The 25,805-nt window shown below is 43.1% G+C and overlaps 2 protein-coding genes and 1 long non-coding RNA gene across 21 annotated transcripts in view; 1 reads left to right on the forward strand and 2 right to left on the reverse strand.

Annotated features, from left to right (window-relative positions):
• On the forward strand, positions 1 to 25,748 carry LOC122697348. Its single transcript, XR_006342053.1, has 3 exons — positions 1 to 180; positions 9,957 to 10,050; positions 24,928 to 25,748. It is a non-coding gene; the product is annotated as an uncharacterized LOC122697348 (long non-coding RNA).
• LOC122697341 (BOLA class I histocompatibility antigen, alpha chain BL3-7) overlaps positions 1 to 25,805 on the reverse strand; it is a 256,855-nt gene that overhangs the window by 42,844 nt on the left and 188,206 nt on the right. The gene's annotated exons all lie outside the window — the stretch shown is intronic.
• LOC122697345 (BOLA class I histocompatibility antigen, alpha chain BL3-7-like) overlaps positions 1 to 25,805 on the reverse strand; it is a 101,343-nt gene that overhangs the window by 33,985 nt on the left and 41,553 nt on the right. The gene's annotated exons all lie outside the window — the stretch shown is intronic.

Below are 25,805 nucleotides of genomic sequence, written 5' to 3' on the forward strand. Positions count from 1 at the left end.
CTCCAGCGAGGTGGGGAACCCCTCTCCCGACTCGACACTTACCTCCCTGTCCCCAGACATCACCTTCTGACCTAAGATTCTGATCGCCTTGCTTGGGACCTGGAACTTTGCCCTGACACTGCTACTCCTGCCTGGAGAACCGTGTTACACTGTCCCCCAGAGTCCTGGCCCAGGGACTGGGTAAGTCAGCAGTTTAGAAAACTTGATTTCAGAATCTGTCTATGGGCTTAGGACCTTGGACTTAAAAGACAATACCATTTATGTGTGATATATCTGTGAACATTTACTGTATTAGAAATAGAAACAGAAATCTATTGATTCAACTATTATATTTAATAACCCATTACATGAAAAGATATTTTTATGGAAAATCACTATTTTCAAAATAAAACAGTATAGTGAGAAGTGATCTTTCTAGATTATACATTCTTTCAAAAGTTTCCATTCTTTTCTTGTATGTCTCATTAGAAGACTGAAGACTTTGCATATCTGCCTCTGTGTTTAATCTTTTTGATTGAGTATATGAAAAAATCCCGCCTCACAAAAATAGGTAACGGAAGCATGTTGAATAAAGTTTTCAGATAATTGTGGTTCCCACTTTGATACAACACTAAAACTACACAAGTGGTAGCTTCTTAAAGGTTATTTTTCAGTGATAACCCATAACTATCACTGAATATTTCCAAATCTGTTGCACAGGAATCCAAGGTCTGTCCTGTACATTGAGTGAATATTGTACTAATGTGTGATTTTTTTAAGTAGCGTATTGTTTCACCAAGTTGTATAGATTTTAAAGTGTTAACATTTAAGATTATCAAACAATCACATTTGTTAATATCACCACAGTTGACACTGCAAAAGTGTGTCGGTACTGGGAAGCTGTCAAGATTAATTTTCTCATGAGAGCTTGCATTTTATCATTGGCAGAAAATAATGTCAGTTGATATTCTGGAAGGGAGAAGCTCCCAGTCATTATGCCAAAATAACTAAATGTAAACAATCAGTTTTCCTGTTCTTCATTCTCAAAGTGAAAATGGCATTCCATAAAAAAAGAAGCTAAGTCAACTCAGAAAAATTATTTTCCTTGGGACATGGTACTTTAGAATGTAGCAGAAGGACTTTATGTGTATTTCCCAGTTCATCCTATCAGATATTCTCAAATGTGGACTTGAGAATGGTGGCTGTAGCAACTGAATAATTTTTAATACTACAACCTGGATATTTTTCAGTGAAACTTGCTTTTCTATTCTGCAACTGAATGGTGGTGAAGAATACAATAACTCCTATTGCTGTTTGGTGAAATAGCCCCCATTTCTGTTAAGTTTACCTCAGAGCAAATGTCAGCACAGTGAAAAAGATAGGGGCTTCCCTGGTAGAGCAGTGGTTACTAATCTACCTTCCAATGACAGGGGACGTGAGTTCAGTCTCTGTTGGGGACCTAGGATCCCACATGCCACAGGGCAACTCCTGAGCCCATACACTCTAAAGCCCGTGCTCTGCAACTGGTGAAAGCCCCAATGCCTCAGTGAAGACCCAATATAGCCAAAATAAAAAAATTAAAATAAATAAACTTAAAAAAAGGTGAATAAATTTTTGGTAATGTTATGAAAGTAGTTTTGACCCATAACTGGGTCTCAGAGACTTCAAGGGTTCCATAGACCACACTTTGAGAACTTCTGTTCTGAGTGAAGCAGGGAGACTACAAGCTGGCGGCTTCCCTTGTAGCTCAGTCTGTAAAGAATCTGCCTGCCATGCAGGAGACCCAGGCTCGATTCCTGAGTCAGGAAGGTACCCTGGAGAAGGAAATGGCAACCCACTTAGGTATTCTTGCCTGGAAAAGCCCATGGACAGAGAAACCTGGAAGGCTACAGTCCATTGGGTCACAAGAGTTGGACATGACTTACCGACTAAACCGCCACCACAAGCTGGCACCCACCTCTTTGCCTTCTCCTCAGTTCTGAGAATACCTCTTCCTGAACTGGACTCCCTGACTCCCAAACCTTTACTTATTAGGGCTCTGCCTCTTGGCTCTCCTAAAAGAGAACTTACTCCTAGAAATCTGATGCCAGAATGTCTCCATACAGACAGAGAGTTGCATGACAGGTGTTTCCCCTTTTGGGAGGGAACAGTTTGTGCCTGAAGACAAGAGAGAAATTCATTCATGACCCATTTTGAATTTGTTCATTTCAGTTCAGTTCAGTCACTCAGTCGTGTCCGACTTTGCAACCCCATGGACTGCAGTAGCACGCCAGGGCTTCCTGTCCATCACCAACTCCCGGAGTTTACTCAAACTCATGTCCACTGAATCGGTGATGCCATCCAACCATCTCATCCTCTGTCATCCCCTTCTCCTCCTGCCTTCAATCTTTCCCAGCCTCAGGGTCTTTTCAAATAAGTCATCTCTTCACATGAGGTGGCCAAAGTGTTGGAGTTTCAGCTTCAACATCAGTCCTTCCAATGAATATTCAGGACTGATCTCCTTTAGGATGGACTGGTTGGATCTCCTTGCAGTGCAAGGGACTCTCAAGAGTCTTTTCCCACACCACAGTTCAAAAGCATCAATTCTTTGGTGCTCAGCTTTCTTTATAGACCAACTCTACCATCCATACATGACTACTGGAAAAACCATAGCCTTGACTAGATGGACCTTTGTTGGGAAAGTAATGTCTCTGCTTTTAAATATGCTGTCTAGGTTGGTCATAAACTTTTCTTCTGAGGAGCAAGCGTCTTTTAATTTCATGGCGGCAATCAACATCTGCAGTGGTTTTCGAGCCCCCCAAAATAAAGTCTGCCACTGTTTCCCCATCTATTTGCCATGAAGTGATGGGACCAGATGCCATGATCTTAGTTTTCTGAATATTGAGCTTTACGCCAACTTTTTCACTCTCCTCTTTCACTTTCATCAAGAGGCTCTTTAGTTCTTCTTTGCTTTCTGCTATAAGGGTGGTGTCATCTGCATATCTGAGGTTATTGATATTTCTCCTCACAATCTTGATTCCAGCTTGTGCTTCATCCAGCCCAGAGTTTCTCATGATGTACTCAGCATATGAGTTCAATAATGAATTTGTTGGTACCAGCTTAATATGGATCCATATCCCAGACAGAAATGTAATCTGTGTGAGAAATCATATTGGCCCTTTGGTTTTAAATGGGTCTAATGCACCTTATTTGAAGCCCCAAATAGCAAAAATAATAGTGCTACTCAAAGTTCTAGGTCTGCACTTTCCATGGGGTAGGTGCTAGCTACTGAGCTATTGAGCACTTGAAATGTGGCTAATGTCACCGAGTTGAATTTTTATTTAATATCATTGAAATTTAAATAGCCATATGTGGCTAGTGGGCTTTCCTGGTGGCTCAGATGGTAAATCATCCTCCTGCAGTGCAGGAGACCTGGGTTCCACCCCTGGGTTGGGAAGATCCCCTGGAGAAGGGAATAGCTACTCACTTCAGCAATTTTGCCTGGAAAATTTCAAAGACAGAGGAGCCTGGTGGGCTACAGTGCATGGGGTCACAAAGAATTGGACACGGCTGAGTGACTAACACACACACACATGCCTAGTAGCTACCATATTTGGCAGAACATATCTAAATATTTTAGTTTTCATTCTCCCGAGATACCGTATGACTCATAGATTAAAGTACACTGAAATTATCTTTATACATTTATTTATGTATACTTATGTAGACATCACCTTAAAGTACAGAAGGCCAGAAAATTTAATCTGCCTGCAATGCAGGAGACCTGGGTTCCATTCCTAGGTTGGGAAGATCCCCTGGAGAAGGGAATGGCTACTCACTCCAGTCATCTTGACTGGAGAATTCCAAGGACAGAGGAGCCTGGCAGGCTACAGCGCAGAGGGTTGCAAAGAGTCGGATATGATAGAGCAACTAATGCTTTCATTTTCTTTAACATCTAGAGTGCACAGATAGTAACCAAAATATAATCTATAACTTCATCAGTTCTCAAAAACACCCATCATTGGAGTCAATTTTGGTCTATATTACATTGAGACTCTTGATGTCATTTTTGCTAACCTGGTAAACATAAGCAAGTACTTATGTTTTCACTTAGCCACTAGAAAGTATTTATTGAATACCCCATTATAAAATACCCTGTAGCTCTTACATAATTATGAAATACAAAGCAGAGGATGTAAACCCTATAATTCCACCACCTTAAAATTCTTTACCTGTTATTCCTCTCCATGGTGTGTGGTACCTGCCCCCTGTTTCAGCTTTTTGCTTCCTTTCACCCTTGGACACCATTCTCCTCATCGACTCTACTTAAATGAAAATATACATAGAATTTTCACTGTTGTAGAATGAAGAATTTTCTAAGCCTGATCCAAAGATAAAAAAAACCACCAAGAAAAAATAAAACTTTCTATGGCACCACAAACTCACAGCCATGCAAACACATGTCCATAGTCAAGTTCAAAGACACTTAAAAAATCTGACAGACAAAAGGTTAGCATGTGTCAATATTTTTCAGCCAGAGACCACCAGGAACACACCTAGTTGAACACACTGTGTTTCCTACTGATACAGCAAAGGAGGGCACCCAACTGGGAAATCACAGGGCATTTTAGAATGAAAGTATAAGAAAGAATGTGTTATTGCAGACTTTGGACTTCGGTTGGATAAAAGAAAGGTTTACTCTAAATTGAGTATTGCCAGGAAGCACGGTCAGTTACATGGCTGGGTGTCCTAATCAGTCTTATCTATAAGGAGGGCAGGCTAGAGCAAGGGTAGAGCAGCAGTTGGTAAAGAAGCAGCCGTCACTCATGTTACCCAGGACGGGGGATGTTCATACTGTGTGAGTTGCACTGTGCCCTGTGTTCTCTGCTCTTAAACAAAATTGTGCAAAGTCTTGTCTTGTGTCACTTTATTATGGTTTCAGTGTATCCTTGTTTGATATTGGCATTTTATAAAATAGTTTATTCCAAAGAGAACTACACGGCCTAGCTGTGAGCACCAGGCTCGCTTCAAATAACACTGAGGTCCTGCTGTGAGTGTCACACCTGTTCCCTGGGGTCAGGAGGCTGATTTTTCTTCTTCCTTAAATTCAATATTTTAAAATTCTTACATTGCAAGTGAAAAATAAAGATTATAAGAAAACAGTTTGGAAAAGAAGAAATGCAAATACCAAGTAATTTATTATTAGTAAATGGGAAAAATCAGAATTTGAAAGGAAAAATGGAAAGAAAAATTAAAATCTGTCAGCTAGGCAAAGATGAAAAGAAGGTAAAGGCTAGGAGCTTTAGTGGGTCTCCTTGGGAAAGTCAAGGTAGGGCAGGGTAAACAGATTAGAATTGGCTGGTATGAATAATTTCAGCTGGCTTTGGGTTAGAGGTGGTCTTCAGTTGTCTGGTACCTGGACCTGAGATCATTGGTTTTGGTGGTGGCTTAGTTGCTGAGTCATGTCTGACGCTTGCAACCCTGGCGGCTGTAGCCTGCCAGGCTCCTCTGTCCATAGGATTTCCCAGGCAAGAATCCTGGAGTGGATTGCCATTTCTAGGGATCAAACCTGGGTCTCCTGTGTTGCAGGTGGTCTCCTGCATTGGGGGTGGCCTCCTACATTGCAGGTGGATTCTTTACTGACTGAGCCCCAGGGTAACCCCGAGGTCACAGAGGCGGAGTAATATTGCCTCTTAGGGTGCAAAGGCCAGACAGGGGAGGGAGGGCTCTGGGTTGGTTAGTTTGCATATCAAAGGCTTATTCCTGGCAGGGGAAAGCAATCTCTCTTCAGTGGGAAAGGTTTTTTTTTTTTTAAAAAGTAATTAATTTTTATCTTTCAGCTGGGTCTTCTTTGCTGCACGTGGGCTTCCTCTACTTTCAGAGAGCTAGAGGGCTACTCTCTAGTTGCAGAGCACAGGCCTCTCGTTGCCACGGCTTCTCTTGTTGCAGAGCACAGACTCTGGGACCAGGAGCTTCAGCAGTTGCAGCACATGGGATCAGGTGCTCTGTGGCATGTGGAATCTTTCTGGATAAGGGATCATAACAAATGTTCCCTGCATTGGCAGGGGGATTCCTACCCACTGTACCGCCAAGGAAGTCCTTCAACAAAACATTCTTAAATAACTGAGCTATCAGAGCAAATTTCTCACATCTTGAGCCCAGGAGTTTAAGTATGGGAAGTTCTTTGGCACCTAGACTCTGCTCCCATGCCTTGAGAATGCTGGATTACATGAGTCTTGATGAGACCATGTCTTATTACAGAAGCTGAAAACATACTTCCCTAATCTTTTGTTGTTGTTGCTGGGGCACAGGCAGGCATCCTATACTCTGCACTTGCCAGATTTTGATTTAGGAGTTAGTTCCATGAAGAACTAGGGGCTGTTCCATCCACGAATTTCCTGAGCCCATTCCCTCCTCAACTCTTCATTCTCATTTCTCTATCCAGGAGAACTATACTCATCAGCTGGGTCTGTGAATCCACCGGGATAGCTACTGCCAAACATGCCTCTGGCTCCACTCCCACCTATAATAATTACTTCTTCACCCTCTGCTCCCAACCAGATCATATCCACTCTCCACTCGCTTGGACTCATGCATGTGTTCTGTTTATATGCTGACAATCCCTATGATCCTCTCAAGCCCCGCTGACTCCTTCACCTCCTCCCCCTCTCACTGCAGCTCCCAGCCATGTGGGGGTCACGTGGACCCGCCTACAGAATTTCCAAGCAGGCAGGCACAGGTATCCCTCTCTCTTTGCACTCCACATGCCCCAGTGATGTTGAACAATTTTCTTGTTTTCTAAAATTAGCCAAATTTGTTTTCTGCTGCTTGTAGGTAAGACTGCTAATTTAATATTAAGCTAAGTATCTATTTGTACTATGTCAAAACACAGTTAATATAAAATTTACTTCAGAACCAAATGATTTCCAAAAACTCACATACACCTGAACCTCACATGGCTTCCCCTCGCCCCTTCCTATTGCGAAAATTATCAGAACACAGCAGATAAAGGAATTCTCACACCAGATATCTCAAATCTCATAGCATATCAAATGTGAAACAGGTACGAATTGCCAAATATTTGCTGTTTCCTCAGCTGCTTAGAGGGATGACAGGAGGAATTATGGGACAGAAAAGGTGCTTTAGAAATATCGGTATGGATGTTGTCATCAATTACTGTTTGTGGCAGGGGCTGAAATTCTAGGTACAGTCACTCGTTCTCATACATTTGTCTCAGGAGCAGATGAAGAACCAAATCAAAGGCAACAGAAGTGATTAATTAATAGTTTACACACATTTTAATAAGTACTTTAAAGACCCTCCAGCCATTCCCCTTAGAGAAAGAAGATCAACTGTTCCCATCTTCATTATAGAGACAAAGTAGTGAGGACAAGAGACTCCTAACTCTGCCGTAAGGCTCTAGTCATCTGAGTGCTTTCAGAAACCAAGTGGGATGATCCAGCTGAGGCAGAGAGCTGGGAATGATGAAAAGTAACAAAGGATAAATGAGAAAACCTGGGGCTGTGCCAGGAGGCCTTCTCTCAGGGTCTCAGTGTAAGTTTGGCCCTCTTGCAGTTAAGTCACAGGAAAGGGAAAATTCTCCCAGTGAAGGCAGATGAGAATTCATAGATGATCTCTTGAGTCTGGCATTGGTAAAGGTTACCTTCCCACCATCATGATCCAGAGCAACTCCAATCTGCTGGGGGCAGTAGGACAGGATCTGGAAGGGCTCAGGGCTGGTGCATATGACACCCCAGCTGAGGACAGCTGCAGAGTCCAGAACCCCTCCTCGGGGGTGAAGTTGAGAAATCCCCTTCTCACCACTGACTCTCTTGCCACCCCCAGCAGGCAGAATTTTGGCCATATTCCACTTTCCTGAGACCATTCTTCCTCCAACTCCTCATCCTCCTCTCTATATCCAGGGGAATGATACCCACCAGTGATGCCTGTATTTCCACCGAGATCTCTACTGCCAAACATGCCTCTTCTTCCAGCCCTATATCTCATTGCTTCTTCTTCCTCCTCTGCTTCCCAGCAGATCCTGTCTACTTTCACTTCCCAGTACACTTTGCCCCATATGAAGCCCTTACTGCCCAGCACCCCGGGTTCCGGATCAAATCGCTGACCACACTGGTATTTGTTCATCCGCAAGCCAGTGAACATCATACTCTTCCCATTTGGAGACACTGAGAGGTAGCCACTGGCTGTCTGGGAATTCAGGATGATCCTCACTGTGGGGACGAGGAGACAAAGGTATGGCATCACAAAAGATACCAAATGAGATTTGTCCCATAGGTTTTAAGGACTTTATGACAATGGTGGGAGACTCCTCAGGGGGCCAGGACAGAGGCTGCTTTTGACCTTGTGCTCAGACTATTAGCAACCATTTCTAGAGAGTATAAACACAGAAAATTCAAGGCCTCAGGCAGTGGGATGAGACATGAGAGGGAAACGATAAGGCCTGGGATCACTATAACTGGGCAAATCTGGGGATAGGTTTATGGTTTTGAAATCAGAATAAAGAATTTGGATATATTAGTCACACGAAGACCTTCCTCTTTAAACAGAAGTGCTGACCTGTGAGTAACGGACCTTCACAGGAAAGTTGCAAACTTCAGCCACTCCACTATTCTTGCCTGGAGAATTCCAGGGACGGGGGGAGCCTGGTGGCTGCTGTCTATGGGGTCGCACAGAGTCAGACACGACTAAAGCGACTTAGCAGCAGCAGCAGTTGGGCATCCCACTTGTTGTTAAACTACGTCCTAAACCACACTGTTTCTCTCCACTCTCAAAGATACCTCTTTGAGATTCATTCTCTTGGTATTCTTTAAATTGTTAAAAAAATTTTCATTGTGGTAAAAAAAATGACATTTACCATCTTTACTATTTTTAAATGTATAATTCATTAATGTTCAATTCAGTTCAGTCGATCAGTCATGTCCGACTCCTTGCAATCCCATGGACTGCAGCACGCCAGGCTTCCCTGTCCATCACCAATTCCCGAAATTGCTCAGACTCATGGCCATCGAGTTGGTGATGTGGTCAAGCCATCTCGCCCTCTCTCATCCCCTTCTCCTCCTGCCTTCAATCTTCCCAGCATCAGGGTCTTTTCCAATGAGTCAGTTAATCATTAATCATTAATGTTAAGTATATTTAAATAACTATGCAATTGATTTCCAGAACGTCTCCGTTTTTAAAAACTGAAATTCTATACCCATTAAACAGCAGCTCCTCATTTCCCCTCCTCTCAAACCCTGGCAACCACTAATCCACTTTCTGTTCCTATGGATTTGACTACTTTAGAGACCTCATATACATGGAATCATATATTACTTGTCTCTTTGTGACTGGCTTATTTCACTTACCCTAATGTCCTCGAGGTTCAACCATGATGTAGTACGTGGCACAATTTCCTTCCATTTTTAGGTTGGATAGTATTCCATCATCTGCATATGCCACATTCTGTTTCTCCATTCATCCATCGATGGGTGTTTGGGTTGTTCCTACATCCCATCTGTGGTGAATAATACTTCTATGAACATGAGAGTGCAAAGATCTCTTTGAGATTCTGCTTTTAATTCTTTGGAGAGTGGGAATGCTACCATATGGTAATTATATTTTTAATTTTTTGAGGAAATGCCATACTCGTACCCTCAATGTTTTGAGATACTCTCCCAAAGTTCTTTTTACCTCACTGTTAGATATGAAATATCTTTTTACCATCTGGAGACCTCTGTCTGTGACTCTATTTTAGTCTGGGTTCCATTCTTAGACTATCATGTGGTTTGGATTTAGATTCCCTCCCCAGCGTCCCTGCCTGGTGTGAATGACACACACAGGAGCAAGGAGCTCTGAGAAGTCACAGTCATGCTCAGAACCTAAGGACACATTATAGAGAAAGAAAGAAGGTTTCTAGTTTGAGAATCCCCTTCTTTATGATTGAATTCTCTGAGTCCTTTCTCTGAAGAAAGAAGTATATCTGAAAATTCTCTGTCCAGTATTTGATTGCAGGACTGATTGGCTTTTCAACCCGGAACTTCTTCCGGGGTACCTGGAGATAATGACGTCACAGTGAGAACTCCTGAGAGAAAGGTATGATTTCCCACCGTCACCACCTGCACATGCCCACGAGCGCTAACAGTAGACCAAAGACAGAGAGGAAAAGATGGTTTTCCAAGTGGTCGGTTTCAAGGTCAGAGTCAAAGAGTAGAATATAGAGTTCTGAAGAAAGGGTCATGATCCAAGGATTCTCTGCTCACCAATGTGTCATTTATGGACAGTATTCAAAAAGAAAGTAAGCCATTTTCCTCCTTTGAAAGTCTTTGAAACATGCTACTGATACTACAAGCTCTAAGGAAATTACCTGAGGATATGAACTAGACAAACTAAAATTAAGCTTTAAATATACATTTTTAAAAGCATTAAATTTAAAATTAAGGTATAGCTGGGCAGATATATAAACTAAATCCAAAATGAAAAAAGTCTGAGATTTTGATCTTATTATCAAACAGGGTTAGATTCAAGGCAAAAAAAATTGTTAATGAAACAGAGGCTATTTTATGGAACTAAAGATTATAATCATCAACTAAGATGTAACTCACCTTAAGGATCATACAGGGATAAAACATCAAAATATGAAAAGCAATATGCGTGCATGCAAAGTCGGTTCAGTCCTGTTACTCTTTGCCACCCGACCTACAGTAGCCTGCCAGGCTCTTCTGTCCGTGGGATTCTCCAAGCAAGAATACTGGAGTGGGTTCACATGCCCTCCTCCAGGGAGGAGGACTCTTCCTGACCCAGGGATCGATCCTGCGTCTCTATGTCTTCTACATTGCCAGGTGGGTTCTTTACCACTAGTGCCACCTGGAAAGATCTTATATATATATATATATATATATATATATATATAAAGTTTATATAGTTTCCTTTTAGCAATGAATTCTTGCCCATAGTGTATTCTCACTATGAGGATAGAAGAAAAATGGGCAGAAACTCATTGCTAAAAGGAAACTTTGGGTGACTTTTTTCTAGCCTATGACATATCAAAATAAAAAAATCAGCATCAATACAAAATACCTAAATAACATAATTACTAAGGAAAACCTCTTGGACATATATCAAATTCTATTCCAAGGACAGAGAGAATGTAGCTTCAGTTTGAATGTTTGGAACTGTCCAGAAATTCACAACATACAACATAGAAAGCCTCAATAAAGTCCAAAATGGTGAATTGGCGGCAAACTCATCTAATCACAAGATTTAAAAACTGTGAAACATTAGAGTATTAGAAACTGCCCCCTTCCCCCAACCAGCACCACTGACAGAAGAAGAAGGTGAGGAGAGTCTCTGACGAGGCTCTTACCTGGAGGAGAAGGTCACACAGAGTCTCCCCTCCTTGTCCTGGTCCTGGCTTGCCTGTGCTGGATCCTGTCATCTGCTGCCTTCAGGACCGTCCTGGCATCGGGCTGGTTACAGACAAACCGTCAGTTCTGGCGTCTAGGTCTCTGGAGTCGAAGCTGCTCAGCATGGTCTTGCCTCAGCCCTCCCTGCTTTGTCACCACTGACCCTCCAGAGCACATCTGACCCCCACACAGCAGTCCTGAAGCGATGGGGTCACAGTAAGTTTTGGACCACGTGGGCCAAGGTCCTCTCTCGACCACCTCAGCTCACTTCCCACACAAGGACAACAGAGATTAGCAGGGGTCCAGGGAAGTCATGCACTGGCACTGCCCCTCATCAGGGTGAGAGGTTTAGGTCACCAGAGCATAGACCCCAGTTTTCTTCATGTCCCCAGCAGGGGGCGCCGCTCCTGACACACAGTAGGTTCTCCATCGGTTCCCTCCCTCCTGGAAGCTGTTTCCCAACAAGTAAGTATAGACTATGTTGCATTTACAGGTCATTCCGCCCCACTGTGATTCCCTTGGTGTGTCACTCACTGAGACCCAGTACCCAGCCTGACATCTAGTAACCACATAACAAATGATTAGCAAATCAGTGTGGGGTTTCTTCAACTGACTCATACATGCATAAAGTCTAAAAAGTTCATATGACATAAAGGATTACAGTGAAAAGTAAATTTCCTCCTCCATCCCATCCAAAATTTTTCCACATTCCCTCCCTGGACAAGATAAGTGTTACAGTTCAGATAGTCTTCTAGAGACAGAGTCCATTTTATAATGTGGTATTTCCCACACATTCTATCTACAACTTTCTTATCAATTAGCAATATATTCTGAGATTATTCTATTTTTAAAATAGAAATCAAGTTCATTTTAAGATACTGATAATAATGATTCTCCACTGCTGGTTTTAAACTTTTAAGTATAGGAGAAATCCTCCATTTTCCATAGGAATAGAATTTTTTTCTAGATAAAGTCACCCAGATGTAAAATATACTCATTCTTCAATGTTTCTGAGGCTACTTGTGCTCGTGGTTAATTTCTGGCCAATATGATGAAGCACATGTAAATTTTTGAATTTTGATTTTCAAGGGAAGAAACTTTTCCTCCTTCCCTGCTTTTCCTGGTTGCTCCCAAACCATGAATGTGGTCTTAGGTGCTCCGGTCATGCCAACAAGAGCGGTGTCCCAGGGAGAGCAGAGAGGAAAGTTCACGGGAACCTGGTTGCCTGGACAACCTCGTGCTGCAGAGTCGCCCTAAGGTTAAGGTGTTAGTTGCTCAGTCGTGTCTGACTCTGCGACCCCATGGACTGTAGCCTTCCAGTCTCCTCTGTCCATGGGATTCTCCAAGCAAGAATACTGGAGTGGGTTTCCATGTCCTTCTCCAGGGGATCATCCCAACCCAGGGATCGAACCCGACTCTCTGCACTGGGGGGCGGACTGTCTACCATCTGAGCTACCAGGGAAGTCCTAGCAGTCCTGGAACTCCCTGCCTTACTGTCCTGGGAGACACACACCAGCTTCCTTCCTGTCAGACCAGATTTACTTGGGTTTGGCCGCACAGAGTGAGTTAATACATATCTGGAGAACAGGATTCCCAGGAGTGTGTGCTCGCGATGGTCTGTTCTGAGATGAGCAGAGATGTAATTACAGTGTCACCCTTGGCTCTTGGGACATTACTGTGAGCTGGAGGAAGGGAGAGCTGGGCTGGGGGTGGGGGGCAGCACAGGGAGATGGGAGATGTCACCCTCCTCATCTTCCCAGCCATGGGGTCTGACGGGGGAGGGTTAGGGTCACCAGGTATCTTTTTGGGGGCGTTTGTCTCTTCACTTTCCTTACTGTCCTCTTTACTGACAGTTTCCTTCACATTCCAGACAGGAGGGGAATCTCTGCCTGCTGGTCTCTTCCTCCTCGTCCTCCTGTCTGAGGGCAGGGCCTGTGGAGGCTGAGACCTAGAGGAGGAACTTCTCAGGTAGGAAAGGAATGCAGGTCACTTGTCCTCCTTCTGGAATCTCTGCTTCCGCAGCTTGGCCTGGACAGCCTGTCCTGAGACAGCTGAATCCCCAGCATAAGTGAGGCATATGGAGGAAAGAAAATAATGTGCATCCACGGGTCACTCATATCTTTTTTTCCCTGTAATCCCAAAATGTACATTTATTAATCTCCTGATTGTTACCAGAGAGTCACTAGTCCAGCTGATGTTCCAAAAGTAAGTATTATACAGGGGCATGGCTACCAGAGAAGGGAACACTGGGGTCACCTTAGATCTGCCAACCACAGGATGATTTTGGGATCATCTGACCACGTGGCTTCTCAGAGAACTAAGGGTAGGAATGCAGAGACTTAAATAAGTAGAGAGTTCAAGTCCAAGGTTTTGAGACTCACTCCACAGGTATCCAGATCAAAATTACGTCCACAAACACTAGTGTAGTCTTCCAGGTTATTTGGAATTACAAGAGAGAACTTTATAGGTAGAAACATAAAGGTAGGAAACAAAAAGAAAGTAGCCAGGTTGAGAGTTACAGTTGTCTCATTATCACTGGCAACTATCGTGCCAGTTTCTGCAAGAACCACAGTGGAGAATTAACTGCTATATGATGTGATCACCACGGTTGCATCCTTTAAGTTTTTGAGGATGACATTAACTTCTTTCATCATCCCCAGGACACAATATTGCTATTAATACGCTGTCTTGGTTGAGCTTTGAAGGCTTTTTCAGGGTCTTCCACTAAACCTTTCTTACCAGAAGTTTTTTTACTCGACACACACACCCACACAAAAATCAACATGCGGGTTCTTGCCAACTCTAAATATGTCTACAGCTGTGACTCTAGGTGGAGAAATTGCCACCAAGAGAATGTATAGATACAGAGACACTGTGAGATATATATGGCCCTAAGACAGGATGCACATTATTTTCTGTTCCCCATATGCCTCACTTATACTGGGGATTCATGATTGCAGGCAGGTATCAGGGTCCAATCTGGCTTGTATTCATAGACCTAGAAGGATCTAGATTTTCCCTTTCATCAGTGAGTGAAATAAGAACAATGGCCATTGGCACCCACATGGAATGATGTGGGGAATTACTGTTGACCACAACTGCTCCGTATTGCAGGGTATGTCCTCAGCGTAGTTAGGTTCTCTTCAGCAAGTGAGTTCTGGGTGTGAGAATTGGCTTAGGTCTGGAAACTAGATAAGGGATGGTAACTTTTTATTAGGCAGCTGACCTCAGGCTTCATCTCATTCATTTTGATGTATTAATATAATACTAAGCAACACTCCTGTTGCCTGTCCATCTACCTTGCGTCTAGAAACATCATGATCTATTAACCATTTCCATAAACCCCTGACAGTTAGAATATCCTGCTTCCATCCTGACATCGTTGGTTAATGCAAAAACTTGGTCCTTGTTCCTGCCTTGCTGTCACCTCTTCCCCTGCTTTCTGGGATCCTGTTATCCCCGCTGCTGCTGTAGTGTTATCTCCTAGATCAGCTCTGCCTGCACAGGACAGCGAGGTTAATATGGCTCACTTGTTCATTCCCTATTGCCTGATAAACACTTTCCTTTTAGAAATAGTTACTTGGGTTGTTTTTTTGTTTGTTTGTTTTTGTTTTTTACCAATTTTGTTTTCATACCAGCATGCCTACTTCTCTAAGTTTTTTCATGACTTTCTGTATAATTGCCATGGTGGTTCAGGCATCAATGCTTCATTTAACATGAGCCGTAACACTTGTGGCAGAGGGGCTGAAGTGAAGTATGAACCATGCTGTGTGGGGCCACCCAAGACGGATGGGTCACTGTGGAGAGTTCTGACAGAACGTGATCCACTGAGGAGGGAACGGCAAACCACCCCAGTATACTTGCCATGAGAACCTCATGAACTGTATTAAAAGACAAAAAGGTAGGACAACAAAAGATGAGTCCCCCTGGTTGGAAGGTGTCCGATATACTACAGGGGAAGAGCGGAGAACTACTAATAGCCCCAGAAAGAATGAAGCAGCTGGGCCAAAGCAGAAGTGACGCTCAGTTGTGGATGTCAGGGGATGAAAATTAACTCTGATGCTGCAAAGAACAGTATTGCATAGGAACCTGGAATATCAGGTCTATGAATCAAGGTAAATTGGACATGGTCAAGGAGGAGATGGTAAGAATAAACATCAACATCTTAGGAAGCAGTGAACTTAAATGGGTGGGAATGGGCAAATTTAATTCAAATGACCATTGTATCTACTACTGTGGGCAAGAATCCCATAGAAGTAATGGAGTAGTTCTCATTAGCAACAAAAGAGTCTGAAATGCAATATTTGGGAGCAACCTCAAAAATGACAGAATGATCTCGGTGTGTTTCCAAGGCAAGCTATTCAACATCATGGTAATCCAAGTCTATGCCCTACTGTTGATACTGAAGAAGCTGACATTAATCAGTTCTATAAAGACTTAGAAGACCTCCTAGAACTAACACCAAAAAAATGTATTCGTCATTGGGGATTGGAATGCAAAAGTAGGAAGTCAAGGGTCACCTGGAGTAACAGGCAGGTTTGGCCTTGGAGTACAAAATGAACCAGAGCAAAGGCTAACTGAATTCTACCAAGAGAATTCACTGGTCATAGCAAACACCTTTCTTTTCAACAACACAAGAGACAACATTACACATGGACATCACCAAATGGTCAATACTGAAATCGAATTGATTATATTCTTTGTAGGTGAAGATGGAGAAGCTGTATACAGTCAGCAAAAACAAGACCTGGAGCTGACTGTGGCTCAGATAATGAGCTTCTTATAGCAAAATTCAGGCTTAAACCAAAGATATCGGGAAAACCACTAGGCCAGTCAGATAAGACTTAAATCAAATCCTCTATAAATATGCAGTGAAGGTGATGAACAGATTCAAGGGATTAGATCTAGTAAACAGTGTGCCTGAACTAGGGACAATGGTCTATATACTGTACAGGAGCAGTGAACAAAACCATCCCAAGGAAAAAGAAAAGCAAGAAGGCAAAAGGTTATCTGAGGATTCTTTACAAACAGTTGAAGAAAGAAGTGAAAAGCAAGGGAAAAAGGGAAATATACACCCAACTAAATGCAGAGTCCCAAAGAATAACAAGGAGAAACAAGTATGCCTTCTTCAATGAACAGTGCTTAAAAATAGAGGAAAACAACAGAAAGGGAAAGACTAGAGATCTCTTCAAAAAAATTGGAAATATCAAGGGAACATTTTCCCCAAAGATGGGCACAATAAAAGAAAGAAACGGCTGAGACCTAGTGGAAGCAAAAGAGATAAAAAACATATGGAAAGAAATACATGGAAGAACTGTACAAAAAAGAACTGGATATCCGTGATGATGTGGTCAGTCACCAGAGCCAGACCTTCTGGAGTGTGAAGTCAAGCAGGCCTTAGGAAGCACTGCTGTCAATAAAGCTAGTGGATGCAATGGAGTTCCAGGAGAGCTATTCATAACCCTAAAAGATGATGCTCTCAAAGTATTGCACTCAATATGTCAGCAAATCTCGAAGACCCAGCTGTGGCCACAGGACTGGAAGAGTCAATTCTTATCCCAGTTCCCAAGAAGAGCAGTACTAAAGAACATTCAAACCATCAGACAGTTGCACTCATCTCCCATGCAGATGTTCAGGCTGGATTTAGAAAAGGCAGAGGAACCAGAGGTCAAAGTGCCAACATCCGTTGGATCATAGAAAAAGCAAGAGAATTTCAGATAAACATCTACTTCTGCTTCATTGACAATGTTAAAGCCTTTGACTGTGTGGACCACAACCAACTGTGGGAAATTCTCAAAGAGATGCGAATATCAGACCAACTTACTTGCCTCCTGCAAAACCTGTATGCAGGCCAAAAAGCAACAGTTACAATTGGACATTGATTCCAAATCAGGAAATTAAGTACATTAAGTACTTAAGGAAATTAAGGAAATTAAGTACATTAAGGGTGTATATTGTCACCCTGCTTATTTAACTTATATGCAGAGTACGTCATCTGAAATTCCAGGCTGGATGAAGCACAAGCTGGAATCAAGATTGCAGGGAGAAATATCAATAACCTCAGATATGCAGATGACACCAGCCTTATGGCAGAAAGTGAAGAGGGACTAAAGAGCATGGTGATGAAGGTGAAAGAAAAGGTTAAAAGCTGATTTAAAACTCAACATTCAAAAAACTAAGATCATGGCATCTGGTCCCATCACTTCGTGACAGATAGTTGGGGAAACAGTGGAAACAGTGACAGACTTTATTTTCTCTGGCTCCAGTATCACTGCAGATGGTAACTGCAGCCATGAAATTAAAAGATATTTGCTGCTTGGAAGAGAAGCTATGACCAACCTAAACAGCATACTCAAAAGCAGAGACATTACTTTGCCAACAAAGGTCTGTCTAGTCAAAGCTATAGTTTTTCCAGCAATCATGTAGGGATGTGAAAGTTGGACTATAAAGAAGGCTGAGTGCCAACGAATTCATGCTTTCGAACTGTGGTGTTGGAGAAGACTCTTGAGAGTCTCTTGGACTGTAAGGAGATTAAATCAGGAAATCAGATTAAATCAGGAAATCAACCCTGAATATTCATTGGAAGGACTGATGCTGAAGCTGAAGCTCCAATACTTTGGACACCTGCTGCAAAGAGCTGACTCATTAGAAAAGACCCTGATGCTGGGCAACATTGAAGTCAGGAGGAGAAGGGGATGTCAGACGATGAGATGGTTGGATGGATCACCAACTCAGTGGATATGAGTTTGTGCAAGCTGCAGGAGATGGTGAAGGACAGGGAAGCCTAGTGTGTTGCAATCCATGGGGTCACAAAGAGACAGACATGACTGAGCAACGGAGCAAGAACCCACGCTAATAAGGTCATGTTAAAATCTTGCATGCTAGGCTTCAGAATAATGCGAATGAAGAACTTCCAGATGTCCAAACTGGGTTTAGAAAAGGTAGAGGAACCAGACATCAAATTGCCAATGTTCCCTGGATCACAGAGAAAACAAGGGAATTTCAGAAAAACATCTACCTTTGTTTCATCGACTACACTAAAGCCTTTGACTGTGGATCATAAGAAACTGTGGAAAGCTCTGTTATCGCCTTGTCATACTCCTTTCTCAATCCTGAGCCACTCTGTTCTTCTACACAGCGTTCTAATTCTTGCTTCTTGACCCGCAGACAGGTTTCTCAGGGGACAGATAAGGTGGTCTGGTACTCCCATCTCTTTAAGAGCTTTCCACAGAAAGATTTCCTCTTCTTGGGCTCAAAAATCACTGCAGATAGTGACTACATCCATAAAATTAGGATACGATTACTTCTTGGCAGGAAAGCTATGACAGTCCTAGACAGTGTGTTGAAAAGCAGAGACGTCACTCTGCCAACAAAGGTCTCTATAGTTAAGGCTATTGTCTTCCCATTGGCCAGGTACGGTTGTGAGAGCTGGACCATAAAGAAGGCATAGCGCCAGAGGATTGATGCTTTTGAACTGTGGTGCTGCAGAAGACTCCTGAGAGTCCCTTGGACAGCAAAGAGATCAAACAGTCACTCTTAAAGGAAGCCAACTCTGAATACATATTGGAAGGACAGATGCTGAAGCTGAAGCTCCAGTATTTTGGCCACCTTATGTGAACAACCAACTCATTGGAAAAGTCCCTGATGTTGGGAAAGACTGAGGGCAGAAGGAGAAGAGGGCTTCAGAGGATGAGATGACTGAATGGCATCACTGATGCAATGAACATGAACTTGGGCAAACTCCAGGAGATGGTGAGGGACAGGGAGGCTTGGCATGCTGCAACCCACAGGGTCACAAAGAGTGAGACATGACTAGGCGACTGAGCAACAACAACATAGCATTTGTTAGAACAACTTTAAGTGAACGTCGCTCAGTCGTGTCCGACTCTTTGTGACCCTATGGACTATACAGCCCATGGAATTCTCCAGGGCAGAATACTGGTGTGGGTAGCCATTCCTTTCTCCAGGGGATCTTCCCAACAATATTGAAATATAATTTACCCATTGAAAAGAATCAATTATATCATATTCACAGAGAGGTGTGACCATTGCCACAATCAATTTTGAAAGGTTTTCATCACCCAGAAGCATTTTTAGAATATTGTTATCCAGGTACCAACTTCCCAGGTGGCTCAGTGGTAAAGAATCTGCCTGCAATGCAGGAGAGTCAGGAGACACGGGTTCAATCCCTGGGTTGGGAAGATCCCCCAGAGAAGGAAATGGCAATTTACTCCAGTATGCTTGCCTGGAAAATTCCATGGATAGAAGAGCATGTCAGGCTACAGTCCAAGGGGTCCCAAAGAGCTGGACATGAATGAGCAACTGAGCACACATGCACGCATTGAGGTACCAATTTATTCCAGGGCAGTCAGCCCCTATTTCCCCTCAACATTTCCCTCCAACATTTCCCTCATCTCTAGACAAACACTAAGGTACTTTCTATCTAAAGGGATTTGCTTATAAACCCTATAAATAAAAGCCAACAATTAATATGATCTTTTATTCTTGTTTTCTTTAGCAGAGCATAATGTATTCAAGGTTTAGCCACACTAGGCATCCATGTATTAGGCATCTGTACTTCCTTCTTTTCATTTTCAAATTATTTTCCAATGCAGGTTTGTACCACTTTTACTAATTCATTCATGAAGGGATGCAGATCTAAGTTATTTCTGCTATTTGGCTATCATGATTAACGCTGCTATGAATGTCAGCTACAAACATTGTAGTGTAGACTACCATTTTCATTTCTCCAAGGTAAATACCTAGGAACGGAATTTATGAGTCCTAGAGTAACACTAGGTTCAAACTTGGAAGAACTTCCAGACTGTTTTCCAACACCATTTTAACATTTTTTTTTTTTTAACATTTTTGTTTTCCAACACCATTTTATATTCCCACTAGCAGGTTCCATGGTTCTAAACTCCACATCCTCTATGAGGATACGAATCTTGGTTTCTGAATTTTCAAGGAGGGGAGGTCACCTATGCTCCCCACATGAATAAGCTCTGGGTTACATTTCCTATTACAGCTCATAAGCTTGAGAAAACTAAAGGGAAGATTTTCCTCAGATTTGGCTAATGCCCTGAGGATAAAAACAACTTCTCCCTCTGAAATATTTCCCACATTTATATTTTGGCCTAAACATTGATTCTCTTGGTACTGTACTTATGGAAGCTTTTTACACTTAATCTATTATTTTTATTTGCTTTCACTGGACAAGGACGCTTTAAAACCAGGCCAACCATGTTACTCAAAATGGAATCTCCAAGGCCTATTTTTTTCAATCCTGCTATTTTTCTGGCACCAGGGTAGTTGTGAGAATACAAGTCCACCTAAACCTGTGATACTTTATCTCTTCTGTGAGCCAGTGCTGGTTTGTGAAATGCTTGTTATCAGCTCACAGTAAGAAACAGACAGACATTGAAAGTGAGCATAAGCAAGTAAACTACCTTATCTTGACCCAAACTGGTAATTGCCAAGAAAAAGATGAGCATTTTTACCATGTCATTAGATCTGCTAAGACTATTGGATTTTTACTCCTCATGGACTAGAGATTATAGCTTGGTGTTTAGTACTTTTAAAGACATTTGTGTGGGTCACATGTAAATTGATCAATTTTTTGGATACTTTACCCATAAAAATGCATATACAAAGAAATACAAAAGTTCAGTTCGGTCGTTCAGTCATATCCGACTCTCTGCAACCCCATGGATTGCAGCACAGCAGGCTTCCCTGTCCAACACAAACTCCCGGAGTTTGCTCAAACTCATGTCCATTGAGTTGGTGATGCCATCCAAGTATCTCATCCTCTGTTGTCCCCTTCTCCTCCTGGCTTCAATCTTGCCCAGCATCAGGACCTTTTCAAATGAGTCAGTTGTTCACATGAGGTGGCCAAAGTATTGGAGTTTCACCTTCAGCATCAGTCCTTTCAATGAATATTCAGGACTGATTTCCTTTAGGGTGGACTGGTTGGATCTCCTTGTAGTCCAAGGGACTCTCAAGAGTCTTCTCCAACCCCACACTTCAAAAACATCAATTTTCTGGTGCTCATCCTTCTTTATGGATCAACTCTCACATCCCTACATTCCAGTAGTCACTGGAAAAACCATAGCGTTGACTAGACAGACCTTTGTTGGCAAAGTAATGTCTCTGCTTTGGAATATGCTGTCTACGTTGGTCATAGCTTTTCTTCCAAGGAGCAAGCGTCTTAATTTCATGGCTGCAGTCACCATCTGCAGTGATTTTGGAGCCCAAGAAAATAAAGTCTGTCACTGTTTCCAATGTTTCCCTATCTATTTCCCATGAAATGATGGGACTGGATGCCATGATCTTTTCTGAATGTTGAGTTTTAAGCCAAGTTTTTCACTCTCCTCTTCCACTCTCATCAAGAAGCTCCTCAGTTCCTCTTTGCTTTCTGCCTAAGGGTGTTGTCATCTGCATATTTGTGGTTATTGATATTTCTCCTGGCAATCTTGATTCCAGCTTGTGCTTCATCCAGCCTAGCATTTTGCATGATGTATTCTGGATATAGGGCTTCCCTGATAGCTCAGTTGGTAAAGAATTCGCCTGCAATGCAGGAGACTCAGGTTTGATTCCTGGGTCAGGAAGATCCACTGGAGATGGGAAAGGCTACCTACTCCAGTATTCTGGCCTAGAGAATTTCATGGACAGTCCATGGGATCACAGAGTCGGACACGACTGAGCAACTTTCACTTTCACTTTTCACTCTGCATATAAGTTAAATGAGCAGGGTGGCAATATATAGCCTTGATGTACTCCTTTCTCAATTTGGAACCAGTCTGTTGTTCCATGTCCGGTTCGAATTATTGCCTCTTGACCTGCATACCGGTTTCTCAGCAGGCAGGTAAGGTGTTCTGGTATTCCCATCTCTTGAGGAATTTTCCACAGTTCATTGTGATCCACATAGTCAAAGGCTTTGGTGTAGTCAATAAAGCCAAAGTAAATGTTTTTCTGGAACTCTCTTGCTTTTTCTATGATCCAACGGATGTTGGCACTTTGATCTCTGGTTCCTCTGCCTTTTCTAAATCCAGCTTATGCATCTGGAAGTTCTAGGTTTGCATACTGTTGAAGCCTAGCTTGGAGAATTTTGAGTATTACTTTGCTAGCATGTGAGATGAGTGCTACTGTGCAGTAGTTTGAACATTCTTTGGTATTGCCTTTCTTTGGCATTGCCTAAATTAAAAAAGTTAACATGCAATAAAATGTCAGTATATGTGTATGGGTCCCATGAAGACCCATAGCCACAGGGTCCGTTGTCCAGCATCAGGGCTGACAGCGCGTGAACAGTGGTGTCTGTGCTCACCTGCGGGGAAGGGGTTCCTGTGTGGGACCCGACCCGGGTGGGGTGAGGATTCTGTTCCCGGCTGTGCCTCAGGGCTGGTCAGCGGTTTTCCCTGAAATAAACCCCAAACCACAAGTGTGCCTCTCTCTGTTCCATTTAGAACACTTCCAAATCTTTGTTTCCCCACCCAGAACTACCTAAGAATACATGTAGGGAAATCTCAGAGACCAAGGATTCAGAGACTTTTCCTTCTTATTTATTTTGATTGATATACAATATTAAGTCAGTTTATGGTGTACAACTGTTGATTTTATACACTTCTGTATTGAAAAATAATCACCACCATAGCATTATCTGACAACTGAATCATGTCACATCATTACCTCTTCTGCATGTGTGGAGAAAATTTAGATCTACTCTCTTAGCAACTCAGAGACTCTATGGTGAGCTGATAATCACGTCCTAAATTTTCAGCCTGGTGATAGCACATGGCAGAAACTACATGTAACTTGCACCAAATGTTTTGTCTTTTTGCTCTCAGGAAATAAACATTGAAATGTATGTTTAAGACCCCTCCCCACCTTAATCATTCTCTGATCTTTAACTTCAGTGGATCCCAGTCTGCTCAGGACTGCTTGTAGAGATTGTTACAAAATATTCAGGACTCTCCCCAGATCCACCATCTCAGAGTGTAGGGCACGGAGTCCGGGAATCTATTATGAACAAGCCGTAAGGGGAGGCTGGTGCGCGGCCAGGTGGGAATCCAGATCTGTGTTCTTGCTCTGAAATGTGTGATCTGAAGATCAGCACCAACTGTGCTCTAAGTCTATTCCAGACCTTCTGTCTCTAAGAGGAGTGCAGGTGAAGGACATTCCTTCATGTCCTTCAGGACTCCTTTCCATGTTCCATCTTGACGCAGTGTCAGAATGGTGCCGTCTGCTCAGGAGTGTGGTCTGATCAGTTCCCATAGCGCAGGGGATTCAGGATTCAGTCCTCGTCCTTCTGCTTCTTGAGTCAATTCTCCCCTCATCTGTCCCCTCATCTGTTCTCAAGGCTTTAAACATCATTTATATGGTGTCACCAATTCCATCTATTTCTCCAGTCATCTCACCTGAACCCTAGACTAGTAAACCTAATTCAGTTGCCACTTTCCTAAACCAAATGCTGATGGTCATGCCTTCTCAAATATGCTCCTTCCAGAGTCCCCTCATTTCCACAGTAGGCGTCCCACATGCTTACTTGCAAATCTCAAATTTTGTGGTACTCCTTCACCCTTTCTCATAACTCAGATTTAATCCACTACAAAGTGCTGTAAAAGACATTTTCAGAATAGATCAAGAATCCACTCATTCACCATCATCTTCCATGCTCACAGCCCAGACAAGCACCAGCACCCCCACCCTGGACCCTGGACTGTTTCCTAGAGGCTCCTCTCCGCCTCCCTCTCCCTTCACCTCCTGACTCTGCACAGCAGCCTGACTGATGCTTCTAGAGAGCAGTCACACCAGGTCCTCCTCTCTTCCAATCATCCTATAACTCCTTAGCTTACTGAGATAAAATCAACACCCTTCTAACATCCTGGAGGCACACAGGATCCAGCCGGACATGGGATCTCGTTGCAATTCCTTTTCCTTCAGCCACAGCTGCCTCCTGGCTCTCCCTTGAACACAGACACCCTCCTGCCCTCATGCATTTGCAATGGAGGCTCCTCTGCCTGGAGAGAACCTCCCCTAGATGTCCTTGTGGACATTCCTTCATGTTCTTCACATCTTTACTCAAAGGTCACCTTCTCAATGAGGCCCACTGTCCAGTCTAGTAACACAGCCACCTCCCCTGCCCCCACACACTTATACCCTGGGTCACCTTCCTCAGAGCACTTACCAACCTGTACAGGAAACACTTCGCTCCCTTTCTAGGCTCATAGTACATGCTCTGCCCCTTCTCCTAGAACACACTGCACATCGTGGACAAGGTTTGTCTGTTGTCAGTTCATGGTTCTCCTAGATGCTGAAAGATGGTGTCATGTCTCTGTCACACAACAAGTATCAGTTCAATGAATAGTTAGTGTAAAGCACTTCCCTATTCTAGATACAGTGTCTTTATTAATGTGAGCTCAGGTCACATGCTGTCTCGTGGCAGTTACAGCACAACATCCATTTGCATTGACCTCAATGCTGCCTGTAGTTCACTCACAAAGGCTGATCTCCCTTCCCTCCCACACCAATCAGCCTGCACACCACACACAAGGCTCTTTTATCTCTTCAGGAAAGAAGATCCTTCGCTTCCGGCTCCTATATTCAACCTGCTGTGATTTTATTAGACTCTGCTTTCTAAATCCATGAGGTGAGATGGGAGCCTACAAGCAGCCTTAGAAGTAAGGGCAGAAGAGGGGGCAGATTGCAGAGAAGAGAGAAGTCCAGCAAGAATTAAGTCAAGATATGAAACGATTGGGTCCCTCCTCTTTGTAAGTTCCAGCATGTGGTTCCTTTAAAAAGATGGAGAAAAGTTGGAAAGAAGAATCCAGCAAAATCTCTAGAAGGAGGGCAAGAACTGGCTGCCTCTGAAATTTCTCTCTTGACATTGCTGAGATCCTGTGTGCATGGATCTCTCGGACTTGTGGGGACAATGACAGGCAAGGTGACCCCTGCTGCTGTCAGAGATGGGGTCACCCAGAGAAAAATGAGGCCAGGACTCTACACATGAAATAGAACAGTCAGTACACCAACAACAATAATAGCAATAACTATATAAGCAAAATATAAACACATTAAAAAAAAGACAGGTGCTAAGGATTGGTCCAAGGCCTAATCCTAGGCTGACTGTTTAAGAAACGCACCCTGCCCCTGGTCCTGGAGATACAACAAGGCCCAGGTGACTTCTGAGTTCATGATCACAGGTGCTTGGCAGGACAAGGATTCACTGAAGGGACAAGGACAAAGGAATGGAGAAGAGGACCCAGTCCAGAAGTGACCACGGGCAGCATATGGGAGTCCAGTGCATGCCCATCAGGCACTGATCACTGGGCACAGGCCCTGTCCTCACTCATCTCCTCACAGCCTCCTCCTGTCCCTCCTGCAGCTGACTCAGCACAAAAACATGGGGATGAATCTGGAAAGTTCTCAGTGTTTCAATTTATTTCCTCT

Source organism: Cervus elaphus, chromosome 7 (assembly GCF_910594005.1).
Source record: "Cervus elaphus chromosome 7, mCerEla1.1, whole genome shotgun sequence".
Lineage (NCBI taxonomy): Eukaryota > Metazoa > Chordata > Mammalia > Artiodactyla > Cervidae > Cervus > Cervus elaphus.